At 44.1% G+C, this 21,047-nt stretch overlaps 1 protein-coding gene across 6 annotated transcripts in view; it reads right to left on the bottom strand.

The window, feature by feature from the left end:
- The window catches only part of FAM168A (family with sequence similarity 168 member A), a 148,773-nt gene that overhangs the window by 121,022 nt on the left and 6,704 nt on the right, over nucleotides 1-21,047 (bottom strand). The window lies entirely within an intron of this gene.

Raw genomic sequence — 21,047 nt, forward strand, 5'->3', positions numbered from 1 at the left:
TTCCCATATAAAAGCAGTATCATAGAGGCTCCTGCAAAACAAAAAACGTCTGGGAGGTGGGGTGGTGGAAATAATCATTGGCGGAAAGTTCATTAGGCATCAAAGAAGCAGCCTGGCCAAGATCACTTGCTTCAAAGCCCACGTTTATCTTCAGCCTCAAAATCAAGGCTATTAAAAAAGCACCTCACTATTCAACCAACCAAATTATGTCCAAAACTAACTCCAGTAAAATGAATATGATATGGAAAATAAAAGAGATATTCTCAGATAGGAGTGTAGTGGGACAGGTCTCAGCTATTAACAAAAAAAGCTTAACATGGGACAAAGATAAATCACAGCACCTGCACTAACAGACTCCAGGTAAAAAAAAGGTAAAGGACCCCTGGTCTGTTAAGTCCAATCAAAGGCGACTATGGGGTTGCGGCGCTCATCTTGCTTTCAGGCCGAGGGAGCCAGCGTTTGTTCACAGTTAGTTTTCCAGCTCATGTGGCCAGCTGAACGAAACCGCTACTGGCCCACAGAGGACCATGACAATTGCCAGAGCGCACGGAAACGCCGTTTACCTTCCCACCGGAGTGGTACCTATTTATCTACTTGTACTGGCGTGCTTTCAAACTGCTAGGTTGGCAGGAGCTAGGAAAGAGCAACAGGAGCTCACTCTGTTGCGGGGATTCGAATTGCCAACCTTCCGATCAGCAAGCTGAAGAGGGACCACAGCACCACCCGCGTCCCAGACTCTAGGTACTGTATTGTCGACAGTCCAAAGACTTCCCAAAATCCAAATCATGCACATGTACACAACCTGCCAAACAACATTTTCAAGGAGTAACACAAACACAGGCAACAGACTGGGCAAACACCATCATATCAACCCTCTGTAATGTCTTGGCATATTTCCCTTCAGGCACCTTCATTCCAAGTTGCATTCCTAATTTCAGAAAGTCATCTCTAATGTTATTCAACTTCATTTTATTAAGTTTGTTTCACAAATGCGCGCACACATTTGCGAAGGCAACTAGGGACACAGGCTTACATCCAAGACTCTTGGAACAAACTACCTGAATAGCCCAGTACTAAGTGATTCAGATGAAAGTTTATGTGAAAGATCATGAAGTAATGCATAACCTGTCACTCTTGTAGTTTCAGGATACATATTTGAATATGTAGCTGGGTGCATTGCAGTGAAAGAGAGAACACATGCAAAAGCACAGAGGTGGGCATGAATGAAGATTCTTCTTCTTTGGCAATCACTTGTAGCCGAGTAAGATTGTCCTCCATAAACACAATTTTAACAATGGGTCCGTAAGTGACTGCGGAGGCCAATTCTGGATCCACACGTCTTTCCACAGTGGATCCGGGCGGGAGTTGATCACAGTGTGGATTTGCCAAGCGTGCCTTCCTCTTAGCACGAGGATACATGGACAGAAATCTAGCTGTTAAAGGAGATCATTCAGTTGGTGTTTAATCAAGTTACAAAGGGCTTGCTGAGGAACACTGTCAGAATGGGCTACAAATGACACCGTCAAGAATGGATTAAGAAGTGAAGGAGGATTCATTAGGAGAGCAGAGGTAGTAGTAGTAGTAGTAGCAGCAGCAGCAGGAGGAGGAGGAGGAGGAGGAGGAGGAGGAGGAGAAAGGTAAAAGGTAAAGGTAAAGGAACCCTGGACGCTTAAGTCAAAGGCGACTATGGGGTTGCGGCGCTCATTTCGCTTTCAGGCCAAGGGGGCTGGTGTTCATCCACAGACAGCTTTCCAGATCATGTGGCCAGCATGACGAAACCGCTTCTTGCGCAATGGGACACCATGACGGAAACCAGAGCGCACGGAAACACCGTTTAGCTTCCTGCCACAGCAGTACCTATTTATCTACTTGCACTAGTGTGCTTTCGAACTGCTAGGTTGGCAGGAGCTGGGACAGAGCAACAGGAGCAACGGGGATTCGAACCGCCGACCTTCTGATCGGCAAGCCCAAGAGGCTCAGTGGTTTAGACCACAGCGCCACCCGCATCCCCCAGGAGAAAGGACTGTGAGATGACTCACAGGGAGAGAAGAACATCAATAGAAGTTGCATGTCTTCTGTTTCTTAGCCTTATGAAGTCTTCAGCAGGTGACTCAAAGTTGATTTTGCAACTCTGGCCACCCAGGTTCTAGGTGATGCTCAGCAACCTGGGAGAATTCCAGACATTTTCCAACATTACTCGGGGCCTGGGGGGATTCCATATAGCCTTGTGCAGACTCAGACCAATGTTCATTTAGTCCAACATGCTATTTCTAGCAGCAGCCAGCAAAACGCCCCATCAAAGCTCACCAGAGAGGACACAAATGTGGCTGTTTTCAACATTAATCACATAAACACATAATCTGAATGCACTCATAAAGACAAAACAAAAATAAGCAGGCCAAAGAGAAGGAGCGCCTAGACCATCTCCAGAGAGCTGAGTGACAGTGCTCACCTAAGCCTCTAATATCACCCCCATCATGCACACTACCACTATCCCTTGCACATCTCGATCCATCACCCAACTCTTGTGTCACCAGGGGAAAGAGTCTCCTTTTCAGAGGGGGGATTTTCTTGTGCCACAAACAGACCTTGTTCCCGAGCTTACATAAGAACGTAAGAATAGCCTGTGGTGCCTGTCAGTAGCTATGCTTCATATGTTAATGGGTGGCAGAAAAATGCTGTTTTTCAGAGCTTCCTTTTTTCTCTCTTGTCGGAATGAAGGTTCATCACTAACGCAGCAGGAATGGAAACCTATGCATTTCTGAGAGCTAAGAATAAGATGAACTGAAATGGGCAAGTATCTCCCCATCCCATAACTCATGGCAGAGGCTGATGCTAAAATCTGTTAAACTAGCTGGCATGCAGGCTCTCCCCCCTCTCTCTGTCACACACACACAACACACCCCTTCTCAATCGATTCTTCCCCCATGCCTGCTGGAAGGTTATTTCCTCTTACAGTGGGGAGGCAGCAATGCCTGCAGCCTAGTGATTTTAGAAGGCACAAAAGGAGAAATGTACAGATATGTGGCCATTGGCCACAGACAGTGTTTCACCCCTATCATCCAACCTTGTCTTCTGGGTTCTCTTGCTTTAAATAAATAAATAAAATCCCAATTCCTGCATGATACTCCTTGTTGCCTTTCATAGCCAAGACTGTTTAAGGAAGCAACATCTCACATCCCTTCACACAAATTAGGACCCATCACTCAATTTACCTAATCGGCAGGTTGCTCCTTAACTCTGTTTGTCATCACAACCAGGTTGTCAAAAAGCATTAAGGGGTATGGATTTTTACCATATTTTCAAATCAACGCAGGCTCACTATACAAAATCCTGACTATACTCCTGAGTAAGCTCAACAGTTCTTAGTGAACTGGTCACAATGACTGCCAGTCTGTTACTGGCCACAAATCAAGGTTCTGCTTTTAGCAATCAAAAGTCCTAAACAACTTGGGATGAGGCTATCCAAGGGACTGTCGCCTTGTCCACTCTATGGGGAACTCAGAGTACCATAAGCCTGAGAGATACATTTAGCCCAGGCATCCCCAAACTGCGGCCCTCCAGATGTCTTGGCCTACAACTCCCATGATCCCTAGCTAGCAGGACCAGTGGTCGGGGAAGATGGGAATTGTAGTCCAAAACATCTGGAGGGCCGAAGTTTGGGGGTGCCTGGATTAGCCTATGCAAGAAACCAAGGCTTTTCAGGCAGGTGCCTCGCATGATGGTGTTTAGGTATATACTGAATACATGTTTGTTTACAAAGGTATTCCCTGAGGTGTAACCCAGCCATTTGTGAAAGATCAATTTTATATCTGATAAAACTGTTTCATCGTTTTTAGAGTTTGTATGCACAGTTTTATTGTTTTAGTTTGTTGAATTGATTTTATTGTTTTACAGCTTTATTGTTTTTACTCTGCACACCATTTTGAAGGCTTTATACTGTGAAATATACATTTGTTTATTATTATTAATAATAATAGCAATAGTATAAGTGCAGGGGTCAGCAACCTTTTTCAGCCATGGGCCAGTCCACTGTCCCTCAGACCATGTGGTGAGTAAGACTATTTGGGGGGGGGGGGGAGAATGAACGAATTCCTATGCCCCACAAATAACCCAGAGATGCATTTTAAATAAAAGGACACATTCTACTCATGTAAAAACACGCTGATTCCCGGACCCTCCATGGGCCGGACTGAGAAGGTGATTGGGCCGCATCCGGCCCCCGGGCCTTAGCTTGCCTACCCCTGATTAAGTGCAAGCCATTCTGGGTGTGTATTTTGTGTGGCATAAATTCACTGGGAAACATTAACTGAATTTCAAATCCAAGTTTGATCCTCCCCTTTCTTTTTAAACTAGGAGGACTTAAGACTGAGGGGGATCTTGTGCTTCAACACAACTGAACCTTTGAGCCCCACCTTCCACAGGGGCAGTAATAAACTTTGGTTACTGGAAGGATATTTGATTTGGTTGTGTTTCTTCACCTGTGCTTTTGGGGGGGGGAGTTTTGCAATTAAATGAAATCCCTCTCTCGACTTGCAGGATGTGGACACAATTATTGGCAAGAGTCTGAGGATGTGTACTTTTCCCACAGATGCTGTCTGGCTAGATTTATAGCCGGTAGAAGCAGGCTGGCACGTTGAGGAGAATGAAAAGGCATTTGTAAAGGGACTCCTTTTGGGGGTGGGGAAGAAGAGCACGCATGGGAACAAAAAATATATATAATACCATAGGGGAAGAGGTGACACACCCAGGGGACATATTAACTGAGATAAAAGTCTATTCTATGGAAAGTGACTTCAGATGATTTGCATGTTAACACATGCAGCTCAGAATCCTGGAAACCAAGCAAAGTTGCAGGACTGGGGGGTGGGGAATGCAAGCATCAATTGAGTGCAAAAACTTAGCAACTGGGAAGGAAGCTAAGTGGTTGAGTTGCTGACTGAGGCTGAAAAACTATCATTCTCTTTAATCCAAAATAATTCTCATCCTCCTAGTTCACATCTTAAAAATATTCACCATAATATACTTGTTCTCCAAGAGTACAAAAGGTATTTAAATAAGGGTATTTAAAAGACAAGTGCTGTGCATTATCTTGTCCCTGTGCTGTGACCCAAATTCCCCAGTGTCATAACCTGCCTCAGGACCAGAAATGGGAACCATGGTTTCGAAGAGATTGCCAGTTCTGACTTGGAGCCAAGGGATGGTTCGTGGCAATCACAGATGCCAGATGTAAATGTAGTAGTTAGTGTTGGTCCAGGACTGGGGAGACCTGGGTGTAAATCACAGAACCATTGAATTCCTCGTAAGAAAACTGTTAGTACATTTGCAAAGCTAAGCGGTGCCCAATATGGTTTCAAACTGGATGCCCCCCCCCGCATGCTGAGATTCCTGCATTGCAGTGGGTTGGACTAAAGGCTGCTTGGTGCACCTTCCAACTCTACAATTCTCTGATTCTCTGAAGTCTACTGGGTGACCTTGGGCCATTATCTCTCAACCTAACCCTCCTTCACATGGTTATGGGGAGGATTAAAATTGAAGGGGGCCAAATACACTATCCTGAGCTCCCATGAGGAAAGGGATATAAATGTTATAATAAATAAGAAGTCTACTTGACATCAGTCTCAGAGTGTGGCAGCTCTGAAAAAAGCAAATTCCATGCCAGTGATCATTAAGAAAGGAACTAAAACCACTATGAGAACAGGATGCTGGATTAGGCGTCTGATCCAGAAGGCTCTTCCTGGGTCCTTAAAATTTAGAGATGTCCAAAAAATTGCCAAAGCTCTGGCTCAGATTTGAGCTCTGAGGCCCATTAAAAACCTACCTCAAAGGAGAGGAGAGCTTCACAAGCTCCCAAATTCTTCTCCAGCTTGGGGAAAAAATCCCAACCAGAGAAGAATTCCAAGCTTATCCACCGCATGTAACCAGAGAGGGAAATAAGAACATCTGAACTCCTTCTTTCTTCTATTCACTCAGTGAGTATAATTTAAAGGGATGAGAGGAAGGGGTTTAAGGGGGGCAATTCCCAGAGTAAAACTGGCTCAGAAAAACAAATCTTTTCTGACTTTTGAGGGAAGAGCACCACTTGTTTCCAAGCCATTCCAATTTGCCCATCTCAATGAAAAATATTGCTAACTTTCATGTGGTCACTACCCCATACTCCCAGAAATAATGAGCCCATGAGATGTGGGCTGCAAGACAATGCACACTATGGCTGAATGAATGTTGTACCAAATTATTTGCTCTTCAGCAGCTCTTATTTTCCATCTGCACCAGGAGACGGTTGTGGCAGCAGAAATCTCCACAGGTGAAAGCTAAGGCCATTCTGTTCATCAGAACACAGCACTTCAAAAGACCATGTATTATGTGTTCATGAAAAGATACACTGACTGCAGTTTTACACAAAGTGGTCACATTCCAGTGACAGAGAAAGAAATGCAGCCAAAGCAGAAATACGTTCTTTCTCACACACATGCTCAGCCACTTTTCTTCTAGGACTTGCTGTTGTTTTAATAATGGCATTCGATGTGTACAGAGACAGCTTCATTTTCAATATTATATTATGTGTTTGTTTAGGTCAGGGACTCAACTCCCATACCTATCCTACAGCATAGGATCCACTCTGAATTTTACGCAACCCACACACAGCCTCATCTTTTTAACACTGAACATGGTTTAGCATTGCATGCAAATGCAACCCGTGAGTTAGTACCAACGGACAGCTTCAGAAATTACAACTGCATATTAATCTCATCTCCCAAGTGAGAACACCCAGGACCTTAGAAAACCATTGTTGTGTTGAACACACAATTGAAGCAAAAAAGGGAAGGGGACTAAGGGGGGGGGGGCAGTCCAATGTTTAAATAAAACATGTGTTTTACTTAAGATGAAATAGTTGCACAACACAACCATAAAATCTCCCTTGTCTTTTAATATTCTGAACTTTTAACAGAGCTGTAGGTGTCTTCTCTGCTCATCACAACGAATTTCCAACCATGCTACCATTTCCACTGCTTAAGTTTATGATGTAGAAAGAAAAGTTTGTCATCCATAAAAGATGCCAATCCATTAAGTCGCCCCTCTTAATCAGAACCTCATTTTGGAACTCAAATGTTTTCTGCACACAGATCTCCTCAGGCTCTTTCTCTCAACTGATTATTTGATGGTTTTAGGCATCATTATCCCTTATGCATTCTCAGCAATATTTTAAAGTGTGCCATGCCAGGATTATAAATTACTGAGACAATAAAAAAAATCACAATTTTCTCTGTAATTATTAATTCATCCTCCACCTGCAAGTACAAAACCCCAGCTCCAATAAAGCACTAGATGTATTTTCAATCTGTTATTTATAAAACACAGAACAGAGAGATCTTATCCCTTTAGGGGCCTCTGTTTGTACAGTCCAAACAAACCACCCATCTATATAAATTTCCCTCTAGCACTGTCATGAGTACAACAGAAAACCACGTTTGTAAACTTGTTTACTAGCTCTGCCACTTTCTGCTGCAATGTGAAATTTATTTATTTCTTAATTTAATAAATTTACATCCAGCCTTTCAGGGAAACTTCCTTGCAAGCTGACTTACAACAATATATTACAACAACACATTTGCAACATCATAAGGGAAAATAGCTAAAAATAAAACCACACAATCATAATAAAATTAAACAGCAGCACTAGCAGGTGGTCATCAAAGGATCCAGTCCAGGACAGTGTACTCTCAGCTAGAGGTATGGTATACAAGTTACTACAGTTAAGCACTCACGTAATAGCCATAAGGAATTGTATGCAGGTGAGGAGGAATCTTTGATTTTAGCTATAAGAATCAGACTCTGGTTCTTCCCATCCTTAGTCCTCCCTTCCCCTCCCCTCTTCCCCTCCCCTTTAATGCCTAGCCACACACTTACCCATCCCATCCCAGAAGGGTTTCATCCGAGTGAATAAAGTGGCAATTAACTTCCGTGTTGTACACAATTTGCAATTCTGCTCTGTCTATAAAAGGACTAGTAAAAATGGTGCATGCTATTAACTTTTCCAGACTTATTCACAAAGCGTGTTGGTCTGACGTAGTCGAAACAAAACAAAAAAAATTCCTTCCAGTAGCACCTTGGAGACCAACTAAGTTTGTCATTGGTATGAGCTTTCGTGTGCATGCACACTTCTTCAGATACGAAGATTCTTGTGCATGCACACAAAACCTCATACCAATGACAAACTTTGTTGGTCTCTAAGGTGCTACTGGGAGGAATTTTTTATTTTTATTTCGTTCCTTCTAAGCCAATATTGTTTCCCTTAACTGACAGCTGTCCTCCAGTGTCTCATTCTTCCAAGTCCTGATACCCAAGAGATGCCGAGTGCTGAATCAGAGACCTTCTCCGTGCAGAGCAGATGTTCTACACTAAGCTATGGCCCCTCCCCTAATTAAGAGCACTACTTGTTGCATCAAGCTCCTGTGGCACCCAATTAGGTAATGACACCAAAGAGGCACTCCTAATTAATAAGGAAGTCCTCCACAAGCCTATACACATGTGGATATCTCAACCAGAGCCCAAGACAGCTGACTAGATTATTCCTCTTTAAAAACACTCAAGGTGGCACACAATTAACTCCAGAGGAGGAGTACTCTGTGAAGGCAATTCTTTTGAGAGGCTTGTATTTCTCTCAGCAATGTTCAGCTGCTAAATAGGCTACACAAGGAATTCAATGCAAAATAATTGCGATGACCAATAAAAAATAAGCCACATCATTGAGATATAGACAATGTAATCTCCAGAGGGAGAGACAACAGACTGTCCTAGTCTGTTGAAGCCACAATAGAGTCTCGTAGCATGTTAAAGTCAGACAAATTTTATTATGGCACAGACTTTCATGGACTAGAATGCCCTTCATTAGATGCCTGAGTTTCCTGCATTGTGGTCCATGGATGCATGTAGTAGATTAGGAAGGAACTGGTAAGCTACTTGCCTAGAAGGAATTGTTGCTTGGCCCTGGAAATTCTAAGGAATGGAGAGCCCCCAAAAGATAATCTAATTTTATGTATTTATATAAATCTCCAGCATCCCCTTCTTCCCTAGGCTCCAGGGGGTAAAACAATGATACAGGCACACTTAAATAATCTTAATGATCATACAACCAACCACTACAAGCAGGGCTGTCTTAAGCATTTGCGGCGCCGGGGTGCAAACATCTGCCCGGCGCCCCCCCTGGTTGCCCAGTCCCAGGTGTGCAGGAGGGCGGAGCCAGCCAGCCGCCTCAGTATCTCGCTGGCTTGCCTGAACTCGCGGCGTAGAGCCGCCCACAGCAAAAGAGCCCGTCATGGCGCTCTTCCCCACTAAACTCTCGTGCCCGAGAGCCCCGCACCCCTAGCATCTATGGGTAAGATGGCCCTGACTACAAGGAAGTTTGCAAGGGGGGCCTGCAATAATATGTTGACTGGTAGTTTGCTCCAGACGGTTATGGCCAGATTGCTAAGCGCTTTTCCAGGATACTGGAAACTGGCTAAGATGTGGCCCTCCAAATGGACTTGGATCAGCTCCAGCTAGCATGGGCAGTGACCAAAGATGATGCAGTCCAACATCTGGAGGGCTGTGGGTTAGCCGCTCTTGATTTGTTTATCTATCATGTTTCTCCAAAAATAAGACACTGTCTTATATTTATTTTTCCTCAAAAAAACAACAACACTATGGCTTATTTTCAGGGGATGTCCTATTTTTTCCCCTCCTCCATTCTATCCCAGTTCCTGCCTCTCCCCACTGACAGTTTCTTCCCTCCCAGACACACAAAACCCCACACCATTTGAGTTATAGTGGTGCTGTTTTATGAGGCAGTTCATCCTCCTTGGGGTTACCCCCACCCTGCCTGCAGATTTCTTTGTATTCTGCAAACCCTGACACCTCTTCCAATACCATTTTCTTATTTGTGTGTGGTGCCATTTTTGCTACAATAAGAGAAAGCACAGGAAAAATTGAATTGTTACTGGCATATACAGAGGAAGAGGAGTAAGATACTTACACATCCTCTGAAGCAAACCTACATCACCCTGTTCTTCCACTGTGTAAACACCTCAGACAAGGCAATGATTCTGAAACACCCAAAACGTGAAAAAGCTCGACTCAATCAATATGAATAGGGACAAGTGGCACGCAAACATTAGGCACCTAACCTGAGAGACAAATCCCTAGCATTCCTTTATACAAACATTTCCTAACTTCTTGCTCACCCTATTCTGAAAAAAACAAAAACAGGCAACTCCCGTGTTTCATTAAAATGCACTAAACAGCTTGCACACACACTTATACATGCATATTTTACACACGCCTACCAAATACAACCAAAGAGTCTTAGATTTTTCCCCCTACATAACAAACAGATCAGACAGCATCCAACATCAATCTCAGACACGGCAAGGAATATGATCCGTTCAAAGCTTGCAGTACTTTGAGATATGGAAGAGACTTGCAGGAGAAAGTATCTCGGGGACATAATTCTTGAAACACTCAGGACTTAAGCTGCCTCGACTGCTGTCAGATGCTTACGGGCTAGATAATGGAATACATAAGGCACACCCAGAACAGCTGCAGCCCAACACATCATGCAGAGCACAGGAGATAAACATTTATTTAATCCACCCTATAAACATGAAAGGAAGTAACTTCTCTGTCTACTTAGAAAATCCTCTCCAGAAAACCTTTTATGAGCAACTCCCTATTATCACCTTCCAGGGAAAATTCACAATGGCGAGGTGTCAAGACCAGGACTGGCATTCAGTCACAGAGGGCACTTGCTGAAGGTCCTAGGGCCCCTAACTGGCCCAACCTGCCACCCATTCACTCATCACTCGGCCAGACTCCCACCCACAGCAGCTGCTCAGCTCACCTCTGTCCTGACAGCTTCTTCACCACCTCCCTGCAAAAAGGCCAAGATGATCTTTCCAGAGGCTGGCATTATGGGCAAAGTGGCCAGGCATCACCTGTGCTCCTGCAGTGGTTTGCCACAACAGCTGGGAAGGCTCTTAAAATATAGAAATTTTTAGAGCTTTTTCAGAAACACATAGGTTTTTTAAGTCTTTCTAGCAAGCTGTGATAGCGGCACAGGTATTCTCCTGGCCACCTCTTGGCCCTTTCACAGAGTCCAGACAGTGGATTAAAGGGTAGGTCTATCCTAACAGCTTTATCAACCATAATTTGGCACCAGCAGGACACTTCAATTATGCAAAGTTGCTGCAGCAATATAGGTCACAACATATATAAGGTGGCCTTTGCTATTGGCAAATATTTCTTCATGTCTTCCCAAGAGCAACGGTAACACACATTTCTAAATTGCAACTCAGCCTTTTAATCACAGGGCTATCATGAATTCTTACTCAGGGAGACTAGCCAGTTACCTAGTAACCACCTGGCAGCGGAAAGCAAGAGAGAATGGACTGTGTGTTGGGCTAATTACCAAACCATATGGGAAACACTAGACTAGATCTGCAGAGGATAAAAAGAGTAGATTAGCTAGCATATTATAAAAATTAACCACAACAGGAGACTTTTGAGCCAAAATACGCGAGCTATTTCCATGAGAATAAAATCACAGGCATTTATGAGTCCTGTGGATCACACTATCATTAAAAACAAGCAACCCATTTAAGCAACTATTTGTAAGATAAAAGAGCATTACCGGTATTGTATTTATTATTCCATCCACTGCAGCAAACGGTTTTAGACTGAATGATCGTTTACCAGAAGGAGCAATTTCTAGGAAATTGCAGTTCAAACCTCCATCTTATTACTCCCTTTGTGATGTGCAGATATAGTCCATGGGAAAGAAGAAGAAAAATCGCAAAGCAACATACATAAACTAGCCTCTTATGACACAGCATCTGCAACGGTAAGGGCTTATTTTACTGTATCAATGTCTGTGTTTTCATAAGATAGAATTTCTAAGTCTGGAAAAAGAGCCGACTTGTAACCCAGCTGCAACACTGTCTGAGCAGGGAGATCTTGGCTTCAATTGTTTATGCTCAAATAACCTCTAGGTTATACTGCTGCAATGTGTTATATGCAGAGCTGCATTTGAAGAGAGTTCAGAAATTATAGCATAGATTAGAACAGGCACCCCCAAACGGCGGCCCTCCAGATGTTTTGGCCTACAACTCCCATGATCCCTAGCTAACAGGACCAGTGGTCGGGGAAGATGGGAATTGTAGTCCAAAACATCTGGAGGGCCGAAGTTTGGGGGTGCCTGGATTAGAACATGGTGGCTAGACTGGTAACTGGGACAGGAAGGCAGGAACATTTAGCACTAGTTCTGGCCCACACTGGTTGACAATCTGTTCTCTGGGCCCTATTCAGAGTGCTGGTTTGACCTACAACGTGGAACCTGCCCAGACTCCAAGATCACCATTTGAGGCCCATCTCTGCACATCACCTCCAAGGGAGGCCTGGGAGACAGCAACAAGATTATGGTCCTTTTCTGTAATACGTTTCCGAGCACAATTCAAAGTGTTGGTGCTGACCTTGAAAGCCCTAAACGGCCTCGGTCCAGTATAGCTGAAGGAGCGTCTCCACCCCCATCGTTCTGCCCGGGCACTGAGATCTAGCACCGAGGGCCTTCTGGCGGTTCCCTCGCTGCGAGAAGCCAAGTTACAGGGAACCAGGCAGAGGGCCTTCTCGGTAGTGGCACCCGCCCTGTGGAACGCCCTCCCACCAGATGTCAAAGAGAAAAACATCTGCCAGACTTTTAGAAGACATCTGAAGACAGCCTTGTTTAGGGAAGGTTTTAATGTTTAACAGACCATTGTATTTTAATATTTTGTTGGAAGCTGCCTAGGGTGGCTGGGGAAACCCAGCCAGATGGGCAGGGTATAAATAATAAATTATTATTATTAATTATTATAATAGCTCCCCATCTTGTTGGAAGCCGACCAGAGTCGCTGGGGCAACCCTGTCAGATGGGCAGCATATAAATAATAAATTATCATCATCATCTATGCTCTCTCCAGGGAGGCCTGCCTGGCACCACTGTCATCATTCCAGTGCCAGGCAAAGCTTTTTATGGCTATTTCCCAAGGGTTTGCACAGCACCAACAACTGAATGTTTTTATTTTACACTTTATTCTATGACTCAAAGTCACTCCTTCTAGATAAATACAGAGTGAACATTTAAGTGGCGATGCGCAATCACTCTGGGAGGAGGAGAATGGGAGCTCAAACTCTTGGGTTTGGTAGAGCAGTTTCAGCTGTCCTGTCCCCATCTGTTTATCAGGTAGCTCAAAGTCGGTTCATAGCAGTACTGCTGTTTTGCAAATGGCAGCTTGCTACATTTGGGGCTGATCAGAGACACTGAAATGCCAAGGCATTTTCAATGGAAAGACTTCTGTTTCATTATCAGTTCCACATTATAATATGCTAAGACTACATTTGGTAGTCTTCTGGGTTATGATACATCTGCATAATTTGCCTTCGAGGATATCTGGGAGGGCATTATCAACTTTGATAAGAAGGGCTGGAGGAATCACTTATCCCATTTGAAAACAATTATCATTTTGTTTCCTTGGGCTTAATTCAGCTATGATTTGTTAATGCACTCAGATGTGACGCTAACGGTGTGATACAGATTACAAAATTAATAGCAATTGTGCAGTACAAAACCAAGTGCAAGAAATCTATAGAGCCCACATAATAAAGTTTAGTAATAAAATAATTACAAAGTGAGATTATATCACTTTAAACTTTTTAATAAGTTCAGTAAATACAAAAGGACATCTTGATTCTGATCTCATCAGTCCCTCCATCACAGTTGTTTTGTGAACAAGTCAGAGGGGTCAGGCTGAGGGAATTGGGCAGACAGGAAGACAGCCAAGATCTCTTGGGACATGGCTACCAACTCCCCATTTGGGCTCTTGGGAAGCTGTGCTTGCTCCCTTCAGAGCAAGTACAATTTCGCTGCTCTCTGTAGGACTAAGACAAGAGTCTCTGTGTTGCTTTCCACAGCTGGTACATTCACCGGTGACACGAGAGATTCATATACGTAAAAAGGGATCCACAATTCCACATGCCATGGTGTGCATTTGACCCCTGTTGGATACAGATTGCCTAGCCACAGCTATTCATGTCCTAGTAATTTCGGGGTGGATCACTCCAATGTGCTTTATGCGGGGCAATGTACTTTTATGAGGCACACCATCAATATGCTGATGACACCTAGATCTACCTGTTCCATCCGAATCAGGAGTGGCGGTTGAGCTGCTGAGCCATGGCCTGGAGGCAATTATGGGTTGGATGTGAGCCAATAAACTGAAGCTGAATCCAGACAAGGTAGATGTGCTATGTATTTGGGGTTCTTAAGTACAGGAAGTAGAAATGCTACTAGGTATGGACAGGGTTGAACAGGGTCATTATTTGGGGTGGTCTTTGATGCAGTACTGTCCCTGAAGCCCAGGTGGTTTCAGGTTGCCAGGAGTACCCATTTTGAACTGTTGTACCCTGACTTCTCTAGGGTGAAGGGGGGGTAAGGCACATACGTAATAAATAAATATGTTTCTCTAATCCAATATAAACACTAGGATTTTGAAAACTCAGATACCTCTATTGTTATATTACTTATGATAAAGGTAAAGGGACCCCTGACTGTTAGGTCCAGTCGTGGATGACTCTGGGGTTACGGTGCTCACCTCGCTTTACTGGCCGAGGGAGCCGGCATTTGTCCGCAGACAGCTTCCGGGTCATGTGGCCAGCATGACTAAGCTGCTTCTGGCGAACCAGAGCAGTGCACAGAAACACCATTTACCTTCCAGCCACAGAGGTGCCTATTTATCTACTCGCACCTTGACGTGCTTTCGAACTGCTAGGTGGGCAGGAGCAGGGACCAAGCAACAGGAGCTCACCCCATCACGGGGATTCGAACCGCTGACCTTCTGATAGGCAAGCCCTAGACTCTGTGGTTTAGACCACAGCGCCACCTGTGTCCCACTATATATGTAGGTGCTAATTTTGTACGTTGGAACTCATTATAACCTAAAACAAATGGGTAGGCAAATATATCACTGTTGATAAAGCGGATGGTCTGCTTATGGGAAAATCTACCCTGAGGTGCTTCTATTAACATGGCAGGATCAGGCAATTAGTTTTTAACCTTGTTTAAATTTAAGAACGTCTTCTTAACTGGATTATGGACAAATTAACTGGCTTGAGGCTTTACATGACTACACAGACCAATACCCCAGAGAGATAAAAATAGAAAGCTTATTAAGACATAAAGATAAGCAGGCAAAGTCCTATGGGGTACAGAGTCAATGAGCCTGGGGGGAAATGTTGATCTGGTCAAATGTTCATAGTTTTACGAATCCCTAGGAAAAACACTACTCAAATTAGGTACCACTAACCTTGCTGGTAAGGGATTTCTACGTGGTCAAAATAATCATATTGGCCTGAGGCTTGCAGACCTCTTAGGCCTCCCCTGCGCAGGAGAATAAGATAATTTAGCAAGTGCTTGCTCAAGTACTAACTTTAAGAGAAACAAGGACCATGATGGGAATTAGCATGACCTTCTTCATAGTGGCCCCTGAGTTGAGCTGCAAAATTTTACCTCAGTATTTTCATTGAGGAACCTGTATAAAGCTCATTGACATTGCTTAACGTCTGGAGATTGCAGAGGTTTCAAACTTTACTGCTGCTTTTGGAACAGGGTGCTAGAATTAACTTGGTGTGTTATATTTATGGTTTCCTATGTAATTAAAGAGTTATTAATAATTATATTGGGATCCTTTTTTCCTGTCATGAATTGCCTAGAGCTTACCAAGAGGCAGGATACAAGTGTTATAAAACAAATAAAGAGTCTGACATCTGAAGCTCTGCTATTTTTCACTTCCATTTCAATTAACAGCAAAAGGCCAAGGGAAGATATGATTGTGCCGCTGTGGCTGCCACTTCATTTTTGTTATCTGCAACATTATTTTTTATGCTAATTTTAGTGTTTTGTATTTTAGGTACCTTTCATAGTTATTTTCAGCAGCTGCTTTGAAAGGCCCATTTCTAAATTAAGACACGCATTTAACTATTTTTTTTAAAAAAAAATCTAACCTAAAATCCTTCCTTGAACATAACGGCAATTTATTGTTCTCTGTATTTTCCAAGCAGTCTCAAACCTGCACCTAATGGCTTTCAATTAGCAGATCTAAAAAAACCAAAATATGGATTTCATTAGGAGAAATGTGAAACAAAAATAGTATCCTATTCCTCAACAGTTCACATTCAGGTAGGTAGCCATGTTGGTCTGACACAGTCAAAATAAAAAATAAAATATGTTCTGGGTATAAGCTTTCGTGGGCATGCACACTTCTTCCGATCAGTAGCACCTGAAGATACATGAAGAACTGTGCATGCTACTGTACAATTTTCTCAACAGTCCAGTTAGCAGTCCTTGACAGAGTCAAAATCAACTTGCTTTGAAGGGCTAAAGGTAAAGGTAAAGGGACCCCTAACCGTTAGGTCCAGTCGCGAACGACTCTGGGGCTGCGGCGCTCATCTCGCTTTATTGGCCGAGGGAGCCGGTGTACAGCTTCCAGGTCATGTGGCCAACATGACAAAGCTGCTTCTGGCGAACCAGAGCAGTGTACAGAAACGCCATTTACCTTCCCGCCAGAGCGGTTATCTACTTGCACTTTGACGTGTTTTCGAACTGCTAGGTTGGCAGGAGCAGGGACCGAGCAACAGGAGCTCACCCTGTTGCGGGGATTCGAACTGCCAACCTTCTGATCGGCTGGTACCTCCTAAATGCAACAGCCTGTTATTCCTGGCTCTCTAGGGAACACCTGTGGTGTATCTTTGTCATCACAGGGATTCAAAGAGGGGAGAGACACTACAGTGGAAGTGATCATCACCTTAAGAGTTTATCGGCCCTTCAGTGAAAGGAAGCTGTGGAAGTTATGCTATCATCCGGAACAACAAGCTGCTTCCCTGCAACCAGTCACCTGGCCCCAGGCTCCCTAAGACCCACAAGCCCCCTTTCAGACTCTAATGCCTTGAGAGTGATGTTCCTGCCCCTGGGGTGTGGAGAAGTGGGATGAACCCTGAAGATCACAGCCAAATTTCACATGTGCTTGGGAAGTTAGTAAAAGTTACTGAAAGCTTACTCTGGCTGACTTTGCATTCTTTCTGAAATTGTCGAGCTTAATGGGGGGGATTTGTTAATTAGCATTCTGCTATCTGAATTGCTTGGGTTTAATTACCAAGGGCTGATTAACAATGTCTCATACTCAAGGCACATTTATGTAGTCCCAATATTTTTTTCTCGGGGGTGGGGGAAGAAAACCTAAGCTCATCACGACACTAGACAGGAACCACCACACTTCAAGGGCAAACTGCATTCCTATTGTTAATATCAACAACCTCAGATATGCAGATGACACAACTTTGATGGCAGCAAGTGAGGAGGAATTAAAGAATCTCTTAATGAGGGTGAAAGAGGAGAGCGCAAAATATGGTCTGAAGCTCAACATAAAAATAAAAAAAACCAAGATCATGGCCACTGGTCCCATCACCTCCTGGAAAATAGAAGGGGAAGAAATGGAGGCAGTGAGAGATTTTACTTTCTTGGGCTCCATGATCACTACAGATGGTGACAGCAGTCACGTAATTTAAAAGACACCTGCTTCTTGGGGGGAAAGCAATGACAACCTAGACAGCATCTTAAAAAGCAGAGACATCACCTTGCCTACAAAGGTCCGTATAGTAAAAGCTATGGTTTTCCCAGTAGTGATGTATGAAAGTGAGAGCTGGACCATAAAGAAGGCTGATCGCCGAAGAATTGATGCTTTTGAATTATGGCGCTGGAGGAGACTCTTGAGAGTCCCATGGACTGCAAGAAGATCAAACCGATCCATTCTGAAGGAAATCAGCCCTGAGTGCTCACTGGAAGGACAGATCCTGAAGCTGAGGCTCCAATACTTTGGCCACCTCATGAGAAGAGAAGACTCCCTGGAAAAGACCCTGATGTTGGGAAAGATGGAGGGCACAAGGAGAAGGGGACGACAGAGGATGAGATGGTGTGCCTGGCGTGCTCTGGTCCATGGGGTCACGAAGAGTCAGACATGACTAAAGGACTAAACAACAACATTGTTAATACTTCTGTTCAGGAATGTTAGGCGCTCTCAGTAAGCATGAATGCCAACACCAATGACACAGCACTAACCTGTACCACTCGAGTCTATGCTTTTCCCAATCGAGTAAATATTGATTTAGGGTGAAGACCAAGTTCCCTGCTATTTTCCCCAAGTTGTCATTTAGAGGAAGGAAATAAATGCTTGTTAATAAAATTAAGGACTAGCAAAACGTTCGTCATTATAGTGGGGTGAGTGCGCGCACGCGCACACATATAGGGATGGTGTGTATAGCTGCTAGGACGGGGAGGGGGGAATGCATCTGTCCACATGCAGAGGCTCACACATGATTCCTATCAGAGAGGATGAGGGCATCCACTATCTGGGGTGAGAGACAGGTCTTGTCCTCACACAGCCCTGTAAGATTTGTTGCTTAAAGGTCACAGTCATCCTAATGAAAAACGTTTTCCTGCTACAGACTCCACAGGCAATAACCAAACAGAAGTTATGTAGTCTATATGTAAGATAGACACATTTCTAAAATGTAATTTCTACGGCCCCACCCTTCACTGAGTGGAACTGTTTTACTATGAAATCACTTCAAGCTTCAATGGGAAGTGATTCATCAAATAAACAGTACCTCATGTTAAGATCGTGGGACGCAGGTGGCGCTGTGGGTTAAACCACAGAGCCTAGGGCTTGCTGATCAGAAGGTCGGCGATTCAAATCCCTGTGATGGGGTGAGCTCCTGTTGCTTGGTCCCAGCTCCTGCCAACCTAGCAGTTTGAAAGCACGTCAAAGTGCAAGTAGATAAATAGGTATCACTCTGGCGGGAAGGTGAACGGTGTTTCCGTGTGCTGCTCTGGTTCGCCAGAAGTGGCTTTGTCATACTGGCCACATGACCTGGGAAGCTGTATGCCGGCTCCCTCAGCCAATAACACGAGATGAGCGCCACAACCCCAAAGTCGGTCACAACTGGAACTAATGATCGGGGTCCCTTTACCTTTATGTTAAGATCACAAACAATATGTACAGTATTGTTTGTAGTCAACATATTAGCCTGAATTAGGGCCAAGTTTACCCAGTGCCCACAAAACCTAGGGTCAGCCAACCTCCAGCCAACAAACCAAACAAGATCTCGGTCTAGCAATATCTCCGAATGGAAAACCTGGGAAGCATAGAAAAGGATTGGAAAAGAGCTCAAATCAAGAGCTCCAGCAGATATAATCAAGCCTGAAAGGCATTAAGTGAAGACAAATGAAGATTGTAAACTGGACTGAAGGGCAGACAGAGCGCTTGGGAGGGAAAGCACATAAACAGTGTTTCCCTTTTAACAAGCTCATCATCTCCAGCCACCCAGCATTTTATGAAAGAAGATCAAAAATCCAGCCATGATTGTAGCATTTTTTAAAATGAGTCAGAAACAATTGTTAGGCTGAAGGATACACTCAGCCTGCCTAAGCAGGGTGCCTCTGCAATTGTGGCCATTTCAGGGCTTACCTGCATTTCCAAGACTGATTAGAGTGGATGAAATTTTGCTGTGCTTGAGCCGAAATACTGCAGGGAGTCAGAACAGGGACAATTTTCTAAAACATCCTGGGTTGTTGCCTAAGAGATGTTTTGTGTTCTGGGATAACAGCAATTATTCCTCATTGGGATTTCTCAATTGTCGGGAAAGTATAGAGGGCCATCAATACTGTTCTCTCTTTTGGGGGGAGGGGGGGCATACCAACCATTATATATTTCACACACAAAAAGTTCATTACGGGGAGTTTCTCTTTTTAGATGTACTTTAGTCAAAGCTCAATTCAACAAGTGACACAGCAGCATTTGAACAGAGAGGCTGACAGGTGCATTATTCAGCCTCACTAGAGAAAAATAATCAAATAGACATTTCACATCATAACTGTGCTGTTGCTCAGATTTAACATTTAAGCTATTCCCAAGCACTATTTCTTAGCAAACTAGTAACAAATTATTCATCTAACAAAATTTTCCCCTTCAAATCTGCTTAAAAAGGTAAAGGGGCCCCTGACCACCAGGGCCAGTCGTGTCCGACTCTGGGGTTGCGGCGCTCATCTCGCTATATAGGCAGAGGGAGCCAGTGTTTGTCCGCAGACAGCATCAGGGGTCATGTGGCCAGCATGACAAAGCCGCTTCTGGCGAACCAGAGCAGCGCACGGAAACGCCATTTACCTTCCCGCCAGGTGGGCAGGAGCTGGGACCGAGTAACAGGAGCTCACCCCATTGCAGGGATTCGAACCGCCGACCTTCTGATCAGCAAGACCTAGACTCTGTGGCTTAACCCACAGTGCCACCTGGGTCCCCCGAATCTGCTTACTCCAGTATTATTATTTGGGGGGGGGTGGAGAATACAAGGTCCAGGGTTCAAATCCCTACTCAGCCATGAAGCTCACTGGGTTACGTTGGGCCAGTCACTGTCTTGGCTATCCTACCTCAGAGGGTTGTTGTGATGATATAATGGGGAGGTGGAGAAGCATGTTCACCACCTTGGAGAAAAAATAAAATAAAATAAACTGCTATTTGAATTCTCCCCTCAGTGTCCATGGCATGGGTTTGCTTTAATTTCCTCCTCCCTTTCTCGTCACTTTGTAGTGTGCCCACTCTTTTCAATGGAAACGGGTGAAAAAGCAGTATGTAAATGTGACAAACATATACATTAATACGGTAACACTACCTCTATTATTTTAATGATTGCAGCTCAAGCCTATAAACACAGTCTGGGTGGAATCCAATATACGGTAGTACTAAGCCTGTCGTTTCGACAGTTCAAGGATTTCTGCTTTCACAAAGGAATGTTTCCCCTACACCCCCACAGCTTGCGCCCAAAATCTGTTCTGGAGCAGATCTTGGGGAAGAAGGGGGGAAATCCCAGTGCACAATGACAGGACACAGCAGAGTACCTACTGCTACAGGTGCAACCTACTAAAATCAAAATAA

This window comes from Zootoca vivipara, chromosome 4, assembly GCF_963506605.1.
Source record: "Zootoca vivipara chromosome 4, rZooViv1.1, whole genome shotgun sequence".
Classification (NCBI taxonomy): Eukaryota; Metazoa; Chordata; class Lepidosauria; order Squamata; family Lacertidae; genus Zootoca; species Zootoca vivipara.